The sequence below is a fragment of the Ipomoea triloba genome, chromosome 2, assembly GCF_003576645.1.
Source record: "Ipomoea triloba cultivar NCNSP0323 chromosome 2, ASM357664v1".
Lineage (NCBI taxonomy): Eukaryota > Viridiplantae > Streptophyta > Magnoliopsida > Solanales > Convolvulaceae > Ipomoea > Ipomoea triloba.
In genome coordinates this window covers 12,414,272-12,428,167 of record NC_044917.1, presented here as the reverse complement: position 1 = coordinate 12,428,167, position 13,896 = coordinate 12,414,272, and the positions used below count along the sequence as shown (strand labels likewise).

Here is a 13,896-nt window from a genome sequence, read left to right as displayed (position 1 = left end):
ACCTCGAGTTCGGCTTGAGCCACTCGATTGTTCGAGTTCGAGCTCGAGATTAGTGTTGAACTCGAGTTCGAGTTCGATTTTGAGCTCAAATTTAACTTGTTTAGTTTTAAATTCATTTGTCAATTAAAAATAAACTATAAATTTTATATGTATATATATGTGTGTGTGTGTGTGTGTGTATATATATATATATATATATATATATGGCTCGCGAGCGGCTCGGCGAGCCACGAGTCTAAGACATTAGAGCTCGAGCTTAGTTCGATTATTAAACGAGCCGCTCGAATTCGATTCGAGCTCAAATTTGACCGAGCTCGAGCCGAGTTTTGACCGAGCGGCTCGCGAGCAGCTTGCGAACCGCTCGGCACATTTACACCCCTAGTTGAGTGTCTTATTTCACTTTTTTTCCGTTCAATGGTCAAATTGCACTTTCACGTTTCATTCAGTGGCTAATTTGAAGCTTATTCGTATTCCTAATTTACAATCAATTCACACTAATCAAGCTTTCTAATTAGGCCTAGGTGTATCATAATCACAATCACCCTATGGATGTTATATACTTATATATTAGATTATAATAATTTGAAAACGGATATTATATAAATTACAAATTAATAATACCAATAAGCAGCCCACCCTGAATTCTTGATAATCGCTCGGGCTAAAAAATGTTAGATATATATATCAGTAGTCTAACGATTAACTGAATATAAAGTCTATGAGAAAATTTAACCTCGTAGTAGTACAGTGGAAGGAGAAGCAAAAGTGATATTAATTTCCAACCATAGTTGATGTTTCTTGTTGCCTCTTGAACGGTAGACTTGGAGAGTATCTGTTAGTCGTTTTGTCCCAACCACAGATGATATATTAGTATTATTTTGAGTGTAGTATGAGTACCATAACTTAAGGTTTTATCACTACACCAAAAAGGTTATTTAGTGGCGGTTAATTTGTTATTTAGAGGCGGTTCAAAACCGCCACTAAACTATTTAGAGGCGGTTTTTCAACCGTGTCTAAATAGTGTGTCGCGAAGGATTTAGAGGCGGTTTTAGACAAGTGTGGGAATTAATGAAAAACTTATTTAGAGGCGGTTTTTAATGCATTTAGCGGCGGTTTTGTTATCGTCGCGAATAATCAATTATTTTTGTCTAAAGTTTAGCGACACTTACATAACCGCCACTAAATTATTTTATTTAATTTTACTTTAACTATTAGCGACGGTTAATAACCGCCGCTAAATTAAGTTTTAGTTTTTAAATTATTTCTTATCTAATTGTAATGAAAGTTTTTGAACTGACATTAAAATTTTTCATTGTATTTTAATTTTTATTTTTATAATCCTCATCAAATTAATTTTTTTTTTTTTTTGGTAAACCTCTACATTCAAATTTGCATGGCAACCACAAACAAACTCTATATATACATTTAATTGAAAAGAAAATTAATTGTAATGAATATTTGTCAAATAATATCAAACAATATTCATGTACAACCAACCGTCTACATATTAATTGAACTGTATACATAACTGAAAAATATTGTAAATGAAAAATATAAAGCAACATAGATGATGAAATATCATTTTTCACCCTCGATGAGAATTGAGAGTCATAACTTTTCCTTGTAGTATTGTGAATCTTCGAGAACTCAAACAACTGAGGAGCTTGGAGAGTATGGCAGTGGTGGTATGTATTCATACAACCTTCAGCCTGAATACCCTACAACAGATAATATACCCTACATTTCCTGTTTAAGTAGAAGAGAATGTGAATAACACAATGGATTTTGATAGGATTCCAACTTCATCCTCATCCTTCTCAAGAAGTGAAGTAATAGCAGTCAAACTGTAAATCAGCAAATGAATAGGTTGGACCAGATCACATAAAGACAATATTTTACAAAAGTGAAGTTATTCTACCACACAAGAAGTGAACGACCCCCTCCTTTGTCCCCTGCCAAGCGCAATAAAAAGGAATTGAAAATCAATATAAACAAATTAGAATGCTAATGAAGTCAGCAAATGAATTTTACTAACCTTAAGTTTGAAACTTGATAAGGGGACAGTATTACCATCATTAATGCAATAATTGGAAGTTTCATTTCACCTGAAAATAAAGAAGTTGGATGGCCAATCTCAGGTATCTTTAATATGAGCATCTTTGACAACTCAAAATTGGTATTGCCACTTGTTCGGTTCAATTTCCATGCAATGTAGTAAGACAACTGATTTTATCAATTCTTAAATGTTATTCTTTTCCTTCTATTTTCCCTTCTAAAAATGTTAGGAGAATAAGATTTATTTTTTGAAACAAGATTAGTAGTATTAACTTTAGAATTTGAAATTTCTCGTTATGAAAAAGATGAATACTACAACATTTTTACTTGTTAAAGAAATGAAATAAAATGCCAAAGAAGAAAACTTGTTCAATATTAGGCTCAATATGGGTGACGTCCTCCGTGTTCATTTCATTGTCTTAAGTTAACAAGCAGGAAAAAAGCCTAGAATTTCTATCTTACATTTCTAAGATTGCTAAAACAGTCAACTCCATGTTTCAAATAATGTCGATTGGGCATACTATAATATTTAATTAAAGATTGACCAATATAACAAAGCACAGAAACTGCCATAAAACTTACTAGGAAAGAAGAAGAAAAGGAGAATAAGCAGTACTGAGAATGCTGTCCAAAAGCCATACTCACCCCTGCGAATCAATGTTCAATTTGTTTATTGAGGCTAGGAATTTAATAGCATACACTCACCATGACGATAAACCACAAAAATTAAGGAGAGAGGCCTAAAGTATAATATGTTCAACATTGTCCACTAGAAATTTTATTTAATACTAACAAATATCCAAAATACTGAGATTGTGATGTACAGCGTGTTGTACAATGTCATGTTTAGAAAAGTAAAAAATGAAACAATATACCTGAAGAATGATCTCCGGTGTTAAGTTAAAGGTAAATCCTATTTGGCTGAATAAACAACAAAGATAAGTATAATAGTGTCACAACTCTGCATAAGAATGTGAAAGGACGGACAAAACATGTAAGAATAACAAATTTAAAAAAGTATCATACAATTTGGGCCTGTTAACAACAGTATAAAAAAGAAATAGCCAACAGTATAACAACAGTATATTGAGATTTGAGAAAAAATAAAATTGTTTACTGGGATCAACTTCTCAGCTTGACAAGTTTAATCTTTTTCTCTTCTCAAAATGGCCTGTTTGAGCACTTACCAGAGCAGCGACAAGCCTTTGAGCAACTTTTGGACTGAACCCTAAAGGATAAGAAATTTAAATATCCGCATAAAGCTCCTTGTCCAAAGTCTCCTTTGCCAAGCTTTCTTTCTATCTTGTATACTGGTGAACAACCTACTTGAACCGGCTTGTAGCAAAGAAAAGCTTAGATGCATCTTAAGATGAACTCTGAATTACATGAATGGATGGATTGTGTAAAAACAGAGATTATACTCAAAAGATTACTGTAAAAATTGTTAATAATTCATACATTCAGATTCTGATGTTGAACTAAAACAGATTTAGTGTTGTTTACGAAGAGGCAGCAGATAACTACTATCTATAGAAAATCTTCATAAGTCACACATATGAAGCATTCCCAAACCTATAAGGTCTGAAAGTCTGAAACACACAGTTTTTCTGCACAAAAGTCTAGTCCCATAAATGGAATAGTGAAACTAAGCATACTAACAAATTTCTGTGATTTTAGTCAAGCATTTCACCCTCCATCTATTAGACTATTCCAATTATTTTAGGTTGTTAGCAGCCATTCCAATTGTAATTATAATTAAGCATTCTCTGATTCAGTACAAAAATGTCACACCCAAAGAAACCATGATTCTTTTACTGGCTTTAACTTCATATAAAAATGCAATTTTTTTCTGAATGATGTAAATAAAATTTTATTAAATCAATGAGTCATACAAAAATGAAATACTCTACACAAACGCAAAATCAGTACTAGAGAACATGCTTGAAATCATCCTTATTTTTTTCCCACAACATTGTTATTAACCTCAAGAGCATTTTCACAAACAGGTAACAGGCAAACTAGTGTTCTATTACTAGAGAACATATTGAGACTAATTTTACAAAACATAAAAAATATTATGCACTTCTTAGAGCCTGATTTCTGGAAGTTGAAGGAATATTAACACAAATCCTCTTTTCTCCCCTCAAATATCCAGATTAATACTTACACTCTCTACCCAAAAAGATCAAAGCAGTAGTTGTATAAAATTGAAAACTCAAATAATTGCAATTAAAATATCAAATATGAATGATATAGCACTTAATTACCTTGGACCTGCGAACAATGAAGAAGGATCAGAGCTGAGGGCACAACCGCGACCTTTGACGATGACTACGATGGAGGCCGCAGCGGTGACAACGGCGATGACCGTGGCCTGCTGTACAAAGACCGGCGACGAATCCGCCGATTGAGCTGAGTGCGAAGAAATTGCCGACGAACCCTGCTACAATCGCTATGTTTCATACATTTGGGCGAAGAGAATGAGAGAGGGGGAATAGTGAGAGACTTTAGGGATTGAAGAATGAGAGACGGGATAAGAGACTGAATTTTAGTGATTTAACAGTTAAGAATGGAGGATATATACATTATACAAGGAAAATTTTAAAAGAAGGGAAAGTTAGCGCTTATTGTTAGTGAGGGTTTATATAACCGCCGCTAAACACTTATTTAGCGGCGGTTATAATAAACTGCTGCTAATATTCTGTCATTAAATGACTGTTTTTTAGTAGTGTATATAATGAATATTATATATTCCATCAATATAGCCATATATGCTTTATATTATATGCACATAATCTGACTGACTAACAATTAACTTCTAGTTATTCGGTCTAACCAATATATATATATATATATATATATATATATATATATATATATATATATATATATATATATATATATATATATATATTATACAAGAAATCCAACATTTTCCCAATTGGTGTAATAAGCACTAGCACAACCTTCATCAAAGAACAAAACATATGAATTATGGACATGTCCTCTATTTGACAGAGTAGTATCTTCTATACCGCATCACATGCATTTTAATTCCCAACTTAATTAGGTCTTTTATGAACAAACCCAATGTTTATTCTTGGTACCTTAAGGGATGTTTATCAAGATAAAATATATTTGCAACTGAAAAGAGAAAACAATCCAAATTGTACAAGCATGTCTTAAGTAGTAGAGATCTCTTAATGTTAGCATAATGCAAACTATATTCTATGACTTGTTTATAACTTAACTTAATCACTACCTCTAACGGCTAAGAGATTTAAGTTCACACATCTGTTACTCTCGCTCATTAAAATAGTCAAAAGATAGTTTAATGGCAAAAGCATTCTAACAATTTAGACAACAAACTAAAACTCTAAGTCCAAAATTTGTAATTTTAAACATACACCATAACATCCCCAAATAACTTCAAGGTCCACTTTAAATGCACTGAACATTATGAGTCTTATTTATATATCTTACAAAATTGTCTTGAGTCTTTCAAAATAACTCATGATCAATTTTGAAGAGACTAAAACCTCTATTAGTTGCTAAATAATTTATTAAATGATAGTACATTGTACTACAAATTAATGATTTTGTTCTAATAAACTCTTTAGTATTGTTACAACATTTTAATAAATATGTTGCACAGCCAGATGTTCCATAATTTGAACTTATGAATTTATAAGAACAAAACCAAAATTAATACTTGTGAAATCTTTTGGACTTACTGTTTGACATACAATTGAATTTGCGATGTACAGAGACAATTAAATTCATAATCTTTAGTGGAGTATCTTAATGATATTTCTTTTCTAAATGATCACTCCCGCTGATCAAGTTATTCTTCAGTGAAATTAATGATATGCACACTCATAATCGATTTGACTAACTAAATAATGAGGATATAATTCCCACCATTAGTTGGGCATACTAAATAATCAATTTTGGTTCCAATAATTATTGTTCAACTAAATGATAACTAATGAGGACATTAATTTACCACCATAATTGGACATACTAAAAACAAAATACACCTTCCAAAACCAAGTTGGAATTTAGCTCATAAGATATATTTTATTCTTGAAATCCAAAAGAGGTATATCATATCACGTAGCTTACTATATACTTAGTCCAAAGAACCAAGCAAGCTTCGTGGATCGACTACTAAATGTGGTTAAACATTGAAAAATAACTAAATACATGTTTTGCCAATGCAAATCAGGACACTTAGAATTATAGTTGAGCTAAATTTATAAATTCTAAGAAACTGTGATAAAAGTATTATCCAATGGGTTGAGAGATTTATTGATATAAAACTTGCTTGTAAACTAAAGTTTTAATTCTATTAAATTCAATTAAACCTCTTATGATAATATTTTTTTATATCTTGATTACCAGATAGCCAGAAGAATCTAATGACATAAAACCTGTATGTGGGCTAAAATTTTAATTCAATTAGATCTAACTTGAAATTTTATGATGAAACAATTATCAAATGACTTGAAAAATTAAGTGACATAAAACTTGTCTGTAGGCTAAAGTTTTATTTAATAAGATCCATTACAACCATTATGGTAAAGCTTAAGAAATCATGTTCATTTTCTTAATCCCTATGGGTAAATTAAGAAATATGATCTAATGTTACATCATAAAATTAAACTTCACGATAGAGTTGGAAATTATTTACAAATAACCACAAAGTAAATAAATTGATTTATTCTATCATCAATGATAAAACTATCAAACTACATGCATTCCGATACATAATTGCATGTGGGCTAAATTATGATATCATGGCTCAGTATTTCATTATCTCAATTAATCATACAAATATAACGAAATTGCCTGTGGGCTGAATTTCATCATATTACATACAACTAATCACAACTCATATGTCCAAAACTTTATGTGATCAATGCAAATAACTTAATATATAATTTTAATTGATTAAGGATGTTATGACTACTCCCTAACTAACTAAAATTATACGATCACTAGATAATTATCAAGTCCTTGCCTAATCTTATTAATGTGAGTGAAACTTAATAATCTTAGCTAGTTGAATATATATGCCGTTGTTATTCTTTAATAAGTTTAATTAACCAAGATCGAAAAAACTTAGGAGAATTCAATAAATTAAAGATGCTATGAATATTCTTTAATTAAACGAAATCTAATCACATTGGTAATGAATACTTAAAATTTTAACAAACAGATTATACCATTCCAAATATACTCCCAGAAAAATTGGTAAAAAACAAAACATCATTAAATACCAACTCCTTAGATAGAGTATCAATTTAAGGGGACTAGGGGCACAAGATACTTTTTAAGCCAGAGCCATAGAACTAGCATGCCTCCTCGATTCATATACATTTAATGTATAACTGTTTGGGGTATAAACAAAAAATTGTAGGGTTCACCTATAAATAAGGCTTTAAATGGTGAACTAAATTAACGGATTAAACGTGTTTTAATTCAGGCGGTACCGCAACTAAAATTTAAGCATAAGTCCAACTTAATAAGGAACTAATATATAATTTCTCCCTAAATCATGCATTGCTAAAGGCATAATAAAATTTCATAATTTAAAAAATAGAATATTAAAATATGCATAAAATTAAACATTAAACTCATAATTCAAATAAATTGCATGACTTAAAACAATTTTAACATGAATATATAACATTAATATTCAAACACTAGTATGAGCTCAAACCAAAAGGAACCAAACATTTTGAATAATGATGTAATGGATATATACTTTGAAAATTTTCAAACTGTAAGCCCATGGTAAAATGTTTTAATGCATAAAACCAAATTGATGCGAAATAGACGACAAATTATGCTATGGATTCGGGTCTATGTTCACAAGTTTAGAATTCTATGTTCACAAATTTAGAACTTTATGTTCACAATTTTAGAACTCTATATTCACAATTTTAGATCTCAATATACAAAATTACATTATTCAATATTACTCTATATTCAAAATTTAAATTGTGTTATACTGTTGAACATAAAGTTTTGATACTGTTAAACATACACTTATAAAATTGTGAACATAGAGCTATAAAATTGTGAACATAGAGTTATGAAATTGTGAATGTAGAGCTATGAAATTGTGAACATGAAATTATGAAATTGTGAACATGAAATTATAAAACTGTGAACATGAAGTTATGAAATTGTGAACATGGGGTTATGAAATTATGAATATATAGTTATGAAATTGTGAACATAGACCTGGGTCCATAACAACTGCAAATAGACTGACTTTACAAATTATAACAATATCAAGACAAAAGAATATGTTATTATTTGTAAACCAAAATCTCACAAACTCTGATTGCACAATTAAATTTAATATTGTGCACTTTAATATGATTGAATGAATGAAACAATCAAAAGTATGCAAATACACCAAATATTCAATTTAAAGTCTAAAAACATTAATGTCTAGAAAATAATAATGTCTATAATATTTTCTTAGCTGAAACATTGCCACATAAATATATTTGCAAATAGAGACCCACCCCCACCCACATAAATATATTTGCATATATTATTTTAATAGGAAATTTTTTTAATATACATATATGTATATATTTTATTAGTTGATTAATTAGTGATTTATTATGTGTTTTTATTATTTATTTACACTTTTAGGATGTACATTTGCTTATTCAAATGATCAATTTTGGAATTGGAAAAATTAAAGTTAATATTTATTCTTTAATTCGTAATTTTGAGTTTCGTCCTCATACCTCTTTATCTAAAAAAATGTTTTCAATAAAATAATTGACAACTTTTATTGGATAAAAAAGTGATAAGCAAGATTAAAATAAAAGTACATTTATTATTGTATATATTTTGTGTTATGTGAAATTATATAAAGTACTAATTGATATCGATGTCAATCGTTTTTGTACAATTATATAGTTTATACATGATTACACCTCATAACTTAATACCATAATAATATTAATGTAATCATTAATTAAAATATTAACAGTGATAAGAAACATTATAGTCACTGTTAACACTTAATAACAACAACCAAATTATGGTAATACACCTCTTAATGTTTCCATATTTTAAAAGATAAAAATGTGACTATTTCAAAATAGCGGTTAATTATAACTATAACACTAATTACCAATAATAATAATAATATATGGTAATTAATAGTTTACCTCAATGATGTAAACCGCATCTCTCCACGGTAGAGACAAACAGCAGGCGAAGAAAGTCTCCAAAATTCTCCCCATTTTTGCTGATAGTGAGTTGAGCTGACTCGTCGATGCTAGTAACCTCGATGTAGCGCTCAATGGTACGTAAAAAGTTATTGGTAGCACGTAATTACCATTAACAATAATCACCAAATATGTCATCTTTTCTGTGAGCCAAATATAGTAGATTACAAAGAAATAATAATTATTATGAAAGGTAATAAACGATATTAGCCCTGAAAACTTAAGAACAACAATTAATAATATCAATTAATATAACTAGAATAAAGGCAAAATTGTGATTAAATAGATGCCTAACGCCAATCTCATATCACTCCATAATAATTAACCAAAATTATAATGCCTCTTAGGGAGACAAAATTAAGGGTAATAGCCAAATTACCATTGCAAAAGTAATATACCAACTATATTACTTACTATTATTAAAAAAATTAATATTATTATTAAAACCCTGAAAACTATTTATACATACTTAGATTAAAAAAACATAATCAACTTAAATAATAGTTATAATCATTAATGGTCAAAACAATAATTTCTGTTCTTAATGGCTCAAAATAGGCCAAGGACAATAATTATAGTACTTAATCGCTCAAATTATGCCTATGATCTTTAATGGCCCAAGTAAACTATAACATGGATGGAAAACGATCTAATACTAAAATCAGTTGTTATGCTATGGACCCGGGTCCACATTGTAAAGTGGACCCTGGTCCAAAATAGCGTCGTTTTGCTTCAAAACGACGCTGTCTGAATTTAAAAAAAAATTGATTCTTTCCTTACCGTTAACCTGCCGTTTGCCTTCAGAATTCGTTTCTCTATATTCATAATTTTTGAACTCTATATTCACAATTTTTGAACTGAATATATTCACAATTTTAGATCTCAATATATAAAATTACAAAACTCAATATTCATAAATTCTGAACTCTATATTCACAATTATAAAACCCTATATATTCACAATTTCATAACTCTATATTCACAATTTCATAACTCTATATTCACAATTAAAGAACTCTATATTTACAATTACGGAACTTTATATTCAACAATATAACACAATTTTTGAATCTATATTCATAATTTTAGAATTCTATATTTACAATTTTTGAATTCTATATTTACAATTTTTGAACTCTATATTCACAATTTTTGAACTCTATATTCACAAAAAAAAATATTATTGGTTAAGGAAACAGTGCAACTAACGACACCATTATTTCAGACGCGTGTTTTGGACCTAGGTCCATATTGCAAGGTGGACCCGGGTACATAGCATAATTTGCCTACTCAAATAGAATCAAACTTAATATTATTGCTTACATAAATACCAACGACAAAATATGGTAGTTAGTAATAATTTTTATTTTTTTTTTGAAAATAATTAATAATAATTAAAACTTAATAAACATGTTATATGTAAATAGTGTTACAATTATTATAAAACTAGTGTTTTACCCGCGCGATGCACAGAAATAATTTTGTTATTATGAATTCAAATAAAAAAAGTTTTAAAATGAAAATATATTAAAATGTACAATATAATAATATAGTTGAATTTTCATATATTTGGTCAAGTATCTATTATCGTAGCATACAAAATTAAAATTCTGTATGATTAATATAACCTCTAATCATGTACATATTTAGATAAATTTACATAATTAAATTGAATTATTCCTAATCATATTTCATATACTTCGTATATTATAATTCTAACAATATGAATAATAACAAAGAAAATTTGTTATTGTGGAGTGGGTTCGAGCCTCAGTGGAGGCAACTGTTGACTCGTTGTGCTTCAGTAGGTTGAAAAAGTAGCTATGAACAGATACTACATTGTAACAGAGTCAGTAGTACTCAAAAAAAAAAAAAACAAAGAAAATTTACTTAGAAATTTAAAAAATGTAAATTTAAAATTTTGTAGATGTGATTTTAAACTCTGATCGGACGCATTTTCTTATATGATTGTGTAATATAGTGTATATACAAATAATATTTATTAATATGTATATATGCAAGTTCTATAATATAATTTCGGTAATTATAATTTATATTGATATATTATAATTAAAATAATTAAATTTAGAAATTAAAAAATAGTATTTTAAAATATAAATATTTATGAACACACTGTTAATTTTATAATTTTATTTTTTATTATATTTTATATTTTATTAATTATAATTAAGAAAATTACATTTACAAATTAAAAGAATTTAATTTTTAAATTTATATGGATTAATGTAGTGCCTAACTATATTACATATTTAGACAAATTTTTAAATATTTTTGAATTTTTAATTTAGAGTATGAGTTGTACTCAAAAAAAAAAAAAGTAAGAGTATGAGTTTGGACATATTTTAAAATAATTTGTTTTAAGAAGTAACCATTGTAGTAATTAACGTGTATAATTATGCCAGTAATCACAATTCTATAAAAAATGTGTATATATTTTCATATTATACAAAATACTATAAATATAATATATGTCTACATAAATGGATAAAAAGAGAAATTTATAATTTTTTTATTATACAGATATTGATAAATACGGAGTATTATATATATTTTTTGCTTGCATGAAAAAATATTCTTATTTTAAATTTTACATTGATATCTGAGTTTTGTTTTAGAATCTACTTTGGTGATATTTTAAACTTTGAGTAACACTTAGTATGAGACCGTTTCATGGGTTTCAATCTGTAAGACGGGTCAGATCTTTTGATTAATGGACCAGACATTTGACCTCGTTAATTAAATATCCGACACATCTCACGGATTGAGACACATGAGACGATTTCACACAAGTTTTTGCCTTAAACTTTTGTTTGTTATCATAAATAGTAAATAGATGTTTGGAAACCATTTAGTTTTGTTTCTAAATATTTTCCAACCCATAAGTGTAGCACAATCAAAACCTCTCTAGATCATCATTTAAATAATAGGTCCATAATAGGATTTGTGGTTCAATATTTATAGATCTATGATATATTTTTAACTAATTTATTGAAAGTTTCTTTCTTTTAGTTCTATTATCTCTTATTCTTCTTCATTTTAAATTGATAGATCTCGAGACGATGCATCATTCTTAAATATGTGAATTTCAATTAATTTAATAACATTATATTTAAATGTGAGACATTTACCCAATAACATTATATTTTCTTCAAACTCCGCAAATGTAATTTAGTTCAATTAGTTCATTTTTATGTTAGTTTTTCTTCAGTTATGTTATTAAACTAAATTAATTTGTTTTGGGCTCATAATATTTAAATAATAACTATTATTTTCAATTTGTAAATTTTTATAATTTATGGTATTTTATAAATTTGTTTACAGCATTTGTACTACAAAATTTTTAAATTAATGCAATAATACTTATATTTGTCATGATAATGATATATATACCTTTCACATTTTTTAAACAATGAAAATCAATATCATTTATGTAGGGAGGAATTTATATATAGTAGTAATAATATCATAGTTATTTTTAGAAGCAAACAAATTGACATGCAACAATTTTTTTTTCCGCGAACTTTCGACATGCAACAATGATTCAATATGTATATATGTATTATATTCATTATTTTCTCTTTTTAGCAATATATATATGAAGGAAAAAATACCAAATAGAAATGAGATTGTAATTGATATATTTTATTTTTTACTCTGTAACAATGTTTCCCAATATGTGCATGGAAAGGTTAAAAAGTTATTTAAGTTAAAGAAATTTAAATTAATAAATTTTATATATATATATATATATATATATATATATATATATATATATATATATAATCCTATTACCATTAAATTACCATATTATATTTAAAGACTTTAAAAAGGATAGAGATCTATATTTATAGCAATATAATGATAGAAAATAGAATTAAAAATAAAAATGAGATTGCATTTGATTTATTTTTGGTTCATTTTGCACCAAAGTGTACTTTTATTCGCATGAAATGTTTAAAAATGAATTATTTCAATCGTCATACGTAATTTAACTATAGAATTAAAAAAAGATATATAGCTAAACTTGAACCAAATAAAATTATTTTAATGTTATTATTTTTTGAATTGAAATTCAAAACAAATAAAAAATTTTAAAAATATCTATAATATTAAAATATTAAATTAAATAAAAAAATTTAGTTTTGTATAAAGAATTTAATTTTAATTAATTTAATAGACTTAAAATAATAAATGTTAATTTCAATTCTATATAAAATATTAACTTCGGCAGGACCAAGTTGATCAAAAGCTTTCAACATGTATGTCATGTTTGGAAAATCGTTGTTATTATACTGGAAGACTATGGTAGAATGCATGAACTTGATCTTGTATTTGTGATGCGTAGTTTTATATCTCATGTCATTTGTTGCAACAATAAAATTTTTAATGGAGTAGATATGACCCTCAGAAAAGATTTTTTTAAATTCATCAACTTGACCCTTTTTTATGGATGCATGTATACACGTACCCTAAATTACAAAAAAAAAAAAAAAAAAAAAAAATTTGATGAATATATATATACATTTATATGTGAATATGCTAATGTATAACTAACATA

The 13,896-nt window shown here is 27.6% G+C and overlaps 1 long non-coding RNA gene across 4 annotated transcripts; it reads right to left on the bottom strand.

Moving 5' to 3' along the window:
- Positions 1-1,429: 1,429 nt before the first annotated feature.
- Positions 1,430-4,631, bottom strand: LOC116009784. 4 transcript variants are annotated; one of them, XR_004096844.1, is made up of 6 exons: positions 4,323-4,631; positions 3,243-3,431; positions 2,931-3,016; positions 2,638-2,702; positions 2,036-2,105; positions 1,430-1,952 (listed from the first exon to the last, which is right to left on the bottom strand). It is a non-coding gene; the product is annotated as an uncharacterized LOC116009784 (long non-coding RNA). The 4 variants fall into 4 exon arrangements; XR_004096845.1 differs by having other exon boundaries at positions 2,931-2,976; positions 3,243-3,390; positions 4,323-4,627; XR_004096846.1 differs by having other exon boundaries at positions 2,931-2,976; positions 3,243-3,377; positions 4,323-4,627.
- Between the last annotated feature and the right edge of the window lie 9,265 nt (positions 4,632-13,896).